Below are 9027 nucleotides of genomic sequence, written 5' to 3' on the forward strand. Positions count from 1 at the left end.
GCAGGACTGGCCTAGGGGTATTTTAAAGGGGTTTTAAATTAAATTTTTAGTAGAAGCGGCCAAATTTGAATAGTTATTTTTAATCTTTTTTAAATTTTGTATTGTACTGTACCATTGTTTTAAACTGGCTGTAAGCCGCCCTGAGTCCTCCGGGAGAAGGGCGGGGTATAAATTTAATAAAATCAAAATCAAATCAAACAAGGTAGAACACAATCTCAGTATTTAGGAACAACTATTCCTATTTAAAATAGCCAATGCTGATGGTAGAAAATTTGGTTTGAATCATTTTCAGATACAACATATATGAAAACTCCCAAAAAATTTTCATTCAGTGAATGTAAGAGAAAACAAAAGAGACAAAATCTCTACTTTACATTGCATGGGATGGAGTAGGGAAGACTGAATGGAGCTGAGAGTTTACTGGTTGGATGTCCTTCCTGACACCTACGTGGAGCTCACAGCATATATTTCCTCTTTGAGCCCAGAGAGAGAAATATCTGCCACTACCTAGGATCAAACTTTTTCTTTCTAGATTACAAATTTATGTAGAAAAAACATGCTGGGGACAGAACCACACTAAGATTTAAAAAAAAACAAAACACAACTCTTAAAACTCACACATACTACTTAGGAAATTTTGGAAACTGTGTTTCTAACATTTCAAGAAGATAAGTAGCTATGAAAAGACTGGTCCAAACCATTTACTTCCACCCCATCAAGCTGCTTCAAAACTACACTATCATATCTGATAAATTTGAAAGTCTGTGACCTAGCTTTAAGTACTTGCCCTCAAAGAAAATATATTTAAAAATTGAGCATTACAGAAGCGAGAGAGAAAAAAATTAAATGATGTACTGGTAGTCCCCTAAATACAAAAGATAGGATGATCTAATCAGGAAAAATAAATATGCTAAATTAATTTATGTATGTAATATTAAATATTCATAAATTCATAAACATATTTGTGGTTTTAAAATAAAACTAACATTATTTCTATTATTATTTTACATTTTAAGAAGAAATGTTTCCTTCAGTTAATTGTGGTATATTTTAATGCAATAAATGTTATATTGCACACTTTATTAATTTTCCAATGAAACCCTTTGCTATCTTTCTCTTTTTTCTTTGAAAATATTTAGGAAACAAATAACCCTGTGATCTGACAATTGATGAATGATTTTTTCCAACTTTCTATAAAATATTCTTTTCCATTTATCATGCAATTTTAAATTCAGCACAAGCTCATTCATTTTTCTGATTCTGAGATCCCAAAAGGATACTCCAGGATTCTTATTCTGCTGGAGTTTGCAAAATATTCTGTAAGTTAAAAATCAGTAAATAGAATGCCAAGGTGGTGCCACATAAAATGTCTTCTTCCAGCATCATTTTACCTCCAAGAATGTCTCTCAGTCTCACATAAAGTAATAGTATCTTAGAAAGCAAAAATGAAGAATGGTTATCACTGGTCTCTTTTGAAATTATAACCCCCTGCTCAAAAACAAGGTTAAAATGAGACTTTCATTTTATAAATCATGGATGGAACATAGGAGGGCTTGTTTCTCAGTTGCTATCCCGATCTTAATGAAATACTGTAGTTTCTTGCTGCAGTTAAGGCTTTCCCACCATTTTAGTCTACTGGAAGTGGCTTAGGATGAAACATTTTTTTGTAAATTGACTCTTGCCATCTTTCCTATTTTTATTTTTAAATTAATTTTGAGGGGTTTAGTTTAGTTTGGGGGGGGGTTGTACTTGCTGTGTGCATGTATTGTTGCATATTATTTTCTAAAATTAATTATTTATATCTTAAGGTTTACCATGTATAATTTAATTGTATGGTAGCAATGCATCTCTATGGATTCAGAGGTACACAGGAAGATCCCCTCCTTCTTTTTCCCTTGAAGCCCACAAGTTTTTAATATGCACTCCTCAAGAAGAGCTTTTGCCCCCAATTGTTCCTGTATTCAGGAAAATGATAAAAGCATACTACAAATAAATATATAAATAAATAAATAAATAAATCATAACAACGCTGATCTTTTTATGCTTCTTCAGAAGCAGTAAATCCCTATTGCCAGCTGTTCAGGAAAAACATTTTCTTCAAATCCTCATTATTAACTTCTTAGGGCATTTGATTTGCCACAGAGGGAAGCAGGATACAAATCCAGTTGGGTCCGATCCGTCTTCACAATACTTCTCGACAAGAGGGATAGAATCAAGATCACGTGAAGTATTAATACCACTTTACAATGCCTTAGTAAGGCCACACTTGGAATACTGCATCCAGTTTTGGTCACCGCGATGTAAAAAAGATGTTGAGACTCTAGAAAGAGTACAGAGAAGAGCAACAAAGATGATGAGGGGACTGGAGGCTAAAACATATAAGGAATGGTTGCTGGAATTAGGTATGTTTAGTTTAATGAAGAGAAGGACGAGGGGGGACATGATAGCAGTGTTCCAATATCCCAGGGGCTGCCACAAAGAAGAGGGAGTCAAGCTATTTTCCAAGGCACCTGAAGGCAGGACAAGAAGCAACAGGTGAGGAGAGAAGCAACCTAGAACTAAGGACAAATTTCCTGACAGTTAGAACAATTAACCAGTGGAACAACCTGCCTCTAGAAGTGGTGAATGCTCCAACATTAGAGGTTTTTAAGAAGAGACTGGACAGCCATTTGTCCGAAATGGTATAGGGTTTCCTGCCTGAGCAGGGGGTTGGACTAGGGACCTCCAAGGTCTCTTCCAACTTTACTATTATTATTATTATTATTATTATTATTATTATTATTATTATTATTATTATTAGTATTATTATTAAGAATTTCAATCCAGGTTCCTACATCTGCTTTTTTATGTGGTGTTATTAGTATTTTTTCCATTTAACTATCCCTGAAAAGACTTTATATTTGGTCAGGAGCTGGAGTGTGCACAAGAGTTTGCTGTTTATTTATCATTGTATTTCAAGCACTGTTTTGCATGTTTCTTTTCTCCAAAGTAAAATGCAGAAGGTGAAGGAACCCCTCGGCTCCCAATACTCCCTTGTGCAAGATAAGTGGGAATCCTTCCAGAGACATTACTCCTTGCTCCTATTTGTGAAGGTGATGAAAGAATTGCTGCCAGCAAATTTGGAAAGTTGCCATTATCAGCAATTCTATCACGCCAGCGGAGCCTACTAGGGAATAACAGCTTCACCAAGCAAAGCAAAAGAGAAACAGGTTGGTTTCCTTCACGCTATTATAATTGAAATTTTCCACATGGAATTCAAAAATGCATTCAAGTATGGAAATGGAAAATTGACTGTCCCTTTTTAGAATCTTATAGCTTTTGATACTTTAGTGAAAGAACAGGAGGAAGGAGGAGGTAAGAACAGGAAGAACAGAAGGGCTCATAGGTAGGAAATTCCCCTTTTCCCACTTAGGGTATCAAATTTGCACTGTCAGGCAACGTATTGTGACTTTTTTTCCATTGCCGGCAATGGGGTGGGCGCGGTTTTGCCATGATGCACCCGGCCCGCAGGCCAGCAGTTTGACACCCATGGTCTAAGACATCTTTTCTAAGCTACTTTTCTCTGAATGTATCTTTCCCATCATCCTAAGACGCAGGGTTTGCTGATAAGCATGTGTGGTGAGCATCAGCTTGGGATGCTTGGCTGTACTACTAAGCTGTAGTAGCCCCAAATATGTTGTTATGGCAGTATTCTGAATATAAAAATCATCTTGTGTTACACAAATGTCTAAAAATTTTGCACAAGCATACGAAGGTAAAATTACAAGTGGTGCAGTGACCTAAAGGTGAAAACACTCACTTCACACTTGGGAGGTTGAGAGTTCAATCCTAGACAGCAACAGATGTTTCTCTATCAGGGCACAAAGAGAAGATATCTGCTGCGAACTCCGCATAGGCATCAGGATGGGCATCCAGCCAGTAAATGCTCAGCTCCATTCATTCACCCTGACTCTACCCTGATGAAAGGGATTATTCGTAAAATAAAACGAAGGTAAAATTAACAAAATCATTTTTTCTCTGTACACACTCATAGACCTGAATCTGGAAAGTTCATTTTATCTTTATACACCGCTGCCATTATGGAGTCCTTGGTGCTTTCTGAGCTTGTTTGTTTGCTTGTAGGCATTTCATCAGTGTACTACCTAAATATCATCAGTGTACTACCTAAATGGATAATGAAAAATCTACAAGCAAACAACCAAGCTCAGAGAGTACCAAAGACTCCACTGCTCAACTCTGAGCTACCTTTATTCTCTTGTACTGGAATACTGCTGTTAATTTGTCAAAGCTCCTCTTCTCATCCTAAAGATTATTATGGAATTAAGGAGATAGTGATTAGAAGGTGCACATTATTGGGTTCTGTTTTAATATATTATTGTGATGCAAAATATAAATATAAAATATAAGGTTTCTTCCATTCTAGTGGAAGTATAATAAGAGTATAATGGACTGCATTTGTTCTGCAGCCAAATCAAAGATATAGATATATATTTAATGCATACAAAAATCCTTTCTACGTTTTCAGAATGCTCAGCTCCACTAATAATGGAATTTAAATTTTGAAAGAAGCAATCCTCCTCCCCATCCAATATTTGTAAATCAAGGTTTTCATTTCCTTCCTGCAGATTTCATCAATTTTTTTTTATCATATATCTCCTCAGGATTACTGTCAGCTTTAATACATATGTTGGCAGAGACTGTATTCATTTTTACAAAATGTTATAGAGTAACCTTGTGGAGGAGCAGTGAAAAATTCCATAGTCTGCAAAGAAAGGTGTTATTTGTTTAAAATAATTAATGTAATTGTGTTTGGCTTTGATATGGAAAACAGCATAAATATTTATTTTTTAACATATTTAGAAAGACTTTGAAAGAGAAGTCCACCAGCCCCTTCTGACAGTAGATTCCATTTTGTATTTTACCATTCTCACATTGAAATATTAAGTTTCTTAAAATATCCAGCTATACTAACAGTTCAAAAAATGGGGGGGGGAAGCACATTACGTAGGCATGCCGCTAAATAACCATTTGCATTTTAGCCAACAGGCCGGCTATCATTCAAAAACCATTCCCTGAGACATACATTTTTTATAATCGTATCCATAGAGCTACTAAGATTAGGTTGAGATTAATTTGCAATTTATTATATTTATCTTTATAAGGTACAGTTTTGATTTATATTAAATGTGTTCAATTTGTAAGGAAATATTAAATTAATTTAAAAATATATATATTTAAAATGCAAATATTAATGTTCAGATTGTGCATCTAGTCCAAAGAATGCAGATGGGAGAAGCTAGGATTGTTGTAGACCAGGTCATGAATGTATTACTTAAGATGACCACATAAGCTAAGAACACTTTTTTGCTACTGTAAAAAAAAATGTGATATTAAATAAATGTTGTTTCAAGAGAGAATAGAGATATTCAATTGGGTTTATTCAGTTATCTTGCCAGCCCTACATTTCATTTGTATTCAGATAAAAACAGCCTATCCTGACAAAAGAAACAATAGAATTTTAACTTAGAAAGGATTGTATTATTCAAATAAAGCTACTAACCAAGCTAGCTAGATATTAGCTACTAATCCTTGTAGTCAAGGTAATAGTCTGAACAAGAACTATTGATTGACAGAATAAGATCATGATGGACAGAATCAGAAAGCTGAACATTATAGGTGGAATAAGCTCAAAATCATATTCAATTCCTGACATAAGTAAGAGTATTTGTAGGTGATCATCCTGGCTTCCGGAGATTAGTTCTGAACAGGACTGCTCTTCCCCAGAGCAGTAGGTAGAAGCTATGGCATGGGATGAGTTTTGGCTGATATACTAGCTAGGAATTTTTCTAGAACAGGGTGTTGTGACTATATTTCTCTTAGATGACTTCAGTTTGCTTTACATACTGTAGGTCAACCTCCAAAAATGCTTTGAAAGCTATAAATAGTGCAAAATATAGTAACCAGGTTACTAACCAGAATACCTTTAAATTCTGCATTGGTTGCTAACAGACATCCAAATCCAATTCAAGGCTGAAAGCAAATATACGTGTCCCAGGATAATATTGTAGGATCCAATCCGAGTCAATCACCCGGACCAGAGGTTTAGTGTTCTAAGCTTTCGGATGCATGCTGGAGCCCATCCTCAGGGAACTTCTCTCTAGCACAGAGGTCCCCAACCTTTTGGGCATCAGAGACCGGTTCTATGGAGAGAGGTTTTTCCATGGATTGGAGGGGGCGTGGTTTTGTCTGCTGCCTGCATCCCACAGATGGGGCTTTGCTTGTTTGTGCGGCCTGGTTGCTGGCATGCTGTGGCCCAGTACTGGTCCACGGACCAGGGGTTGGGGACCCCTGCTCTAGCAGACCACACAATCTGCTAGAGAGAAGTTTCCTTGAGAATGGGGACCAGCACAAATCTGAAAGAAGAATAAACCTCTGGTCCGGGTGACTGACCCAGATTGGATCCAATTCAAGGTCCCGGTTTTAACCTATAAAGCTCTTCATCAATCACTCCCTGTAAACTTACAAGATTGAGTCTCTTGCCCAGACCAAGGCAATTCTTTGCATTCATCTCAGGGCTGCCACTCCATATGTGTTTTAAGACGGAAAGATAGAAACATACCTTCTCAGTGCCACCCCTGTGCAGTGATATACTTTGCTCTGAGGTGAATGTTGTTTTGCTTGCCAACAATGATGGTGTCAATACCTCAAGGCTATCAGAGAGAAAGCCTGCTTTCATAGCATTGAGGGATCACCTGGATATCTACAGCTCAGATCGGGTAATCCTAATAAAGGAACAACTGCAAAATGTAGTTTTTCTTTGCAGCAATGCCTCTGCCGCTCCTGATTATTTTTCACTCATCCTGTCCCCCCAGATTTGGAGATTGTTAAAAAAAAAACCAAAGGGACTGAGAGAAGGTTTCATCTGGGTCCACCCTGTGCATAATCCCAAGAGGCTTTCTTGAGATCCCTCGGTTGACACTATACTGGTTGCAGAAATTGCAGAAAATGTACCACATCAGGCTTTGGAAACAATGGGTTGCTCCTTTAATTGGGAGCAGAGCTTCTTTAAAGAGAAGCAACCAAAACACAGTTTCACAGTATTATAGTGGGTGAGAGGATATACTACTGTGTATTTTAGCTTCAGGGTTCTTTTGGGGGCACAATGGCTCAGTGATTAAAGATGGGGTGACCTCCTGTTATTTGAAAGCAGGCAAACAAGAGTAGATACATAGATACCACTTCAGTGGGAAGGTAACAGTGTTCCTTGCACCTTGGTGTTTAGTCATCTGGCCATGAAAATGTCTTCAGACAACATTGGCTCCCTCGACTAAGAAACAGAGTTACACACTACTCCCTAGAGTCGGACACAACTGAACAGAGGAAACCTTTACCTTTTCTTTGGGGTTAAACACACCACTTCAAGGAACTAGAATTGTTTTCCATTAGGAATTGCTGTTATAAGAATGTAAAGCAAATCTCTGGCTATGTATGCAATACACTTTGAATCTTTTCATTGGATCCTGATGTTTCGGTTCCCTTACTTAGCTAGAATGTAATATATGGTTCGAGAACTGCTCAGTTGCAGCAGTAGTTTTACTTTAATTAAAACGTAAACATGCTTCCTGAGCACCTCTAGAAAAATGGAACAATAATATGTTTCATTGCCGCATAGGATATGACAGAATTCCACTGCAGAATGTTAAAATGCCTGCGCCAGGAACAAAGAACACAATAGCAGTTTCTATAATCGCAGAGTTGATTCATCTTTTAATCCCTATCATTCACACTTTGCACCAGAGAGAGAAAGCAAGGAACACGATAACTGCAGCTGCAGTTATTCATTGTCAATCAGAAATGACAAATATGAAGTGGAAATACAAAGAGTTGCATCACCACCCTGCTATGGCACCATCTGACATCTCTGTGTTGACTCACAGAGGCCAGACTACCGTAGAACTGGCAGAAGAATAAACAGTGGGAGCACAGTGTATTCTGGGAAGCTAGGGTCTTTTGCTACTTTTATAGTACTATAGCTTGTTAAATAAGCATGGCAGGCTTTGGCAAGAGAAAGAATTGCAACTTACTTAGGTGGGCCCCAATAACAATGACCTTGCCCACCAGGCTTGATTAAATAGACCTGAAAGGATTAGGTCAGACTCTCTAGAAAAATACAGACATCTTATGCATCATGTTGGATTGCAGACGAAACATCCATCAGATAAATGCCACAATTCATTTCCTCTGAAAGTCTCTGTTCTGTTTCAGCTTTTGTTGCTAGCTTATCTGAAATATCCAAGACAGAGCGACATTGAATTATTTTGCAGTCTAATTTAAAGCATTACATATCGTGCAAGTGTCCTTCCTGTTTCAATTTGCATGTTAATTTCAAAGAAGCAACTTAAAGGAGCTGCCAAAGCAGCTGCCTTAAAATACATTAGAAATTGCACATAAAAGAAAGTGAATGTACAGTTGTTTTCCTGTCTTCTCTGTCTTTGTGTGTTGGCTTTTTTATTTTAAAATGACCTCAGTTCTGCCATAAGCTTTTAGCTCGAACAACATTCAGCTTAACATTTTACATTGTGGTATTTTATTTCCTCTATTTTTCATTTATTTTATAAACTATAAAGCAGGAATTGTAATTTTAAAAATGAGTATGAAAATGCCTATATCTTTTCTATCTGATAATAATTCCACAATTCCAGAATTCAGAAACCTGGGCCTTTTCACTGATCTCCAAGGCTCTACAGACAAAGCCATAGAATTTCTAAAGTTGAAACATAGCCTCTTTTGCATACAATATCAATATATATGCATATTGTGTCTGTGTGATTTTGCATCCTTCAGTTAGAATCCATTCACTGATTCTAAGAAGAAAAATGTAGTGTTAGTAATGGATAACTCGCTTTACTGCCCTTTATACTGAGTGTAAAATAGGCTAAAAAGACAACTTGTAGACTGGTAATCTAACCTCTCTCTCTCTCTCTCTCTCTCTCTCTCTCTCTCTCTCTCTCTCTCTCTCTCTCTCTC

At 37.1% G+C, this 9027-nt stretch overlaps 1 protein-coding gene across 1 annotated transcript in view; it reads right to left on the reverse strand.

Annotated features, from left to right (window-relative positions):
- The window catches only part of LOC107298786 (glutamate receptor ionotropic, kainate 2-like), a gene marked incomplete at its 3' end in the record, with an annotated part of 218718 nt that overhangs the window by 169400 nt on the left and 40291 nt on the right, over positions 1–9027 (reverse strand). The window lies entirely within an intron of this gene.

Source organism: Protobothrops mucrosquamatus, unplaced genomic scaffold (assembly GCF_001527695.2).
Source record: "Protobothrops mucrosquamatus isolate PMUCROS unplaced genomic scaffold, P.Mucros_1.0 scaffold_222, whole genome shotgun sequence".
NCBI classification, from domain to species: Eukaryota; Metazoa; Chordata; class Lepidosauria; order Squamata; family Viperidae; genus Protobothrops; species Protobothrops mucrosquamatus.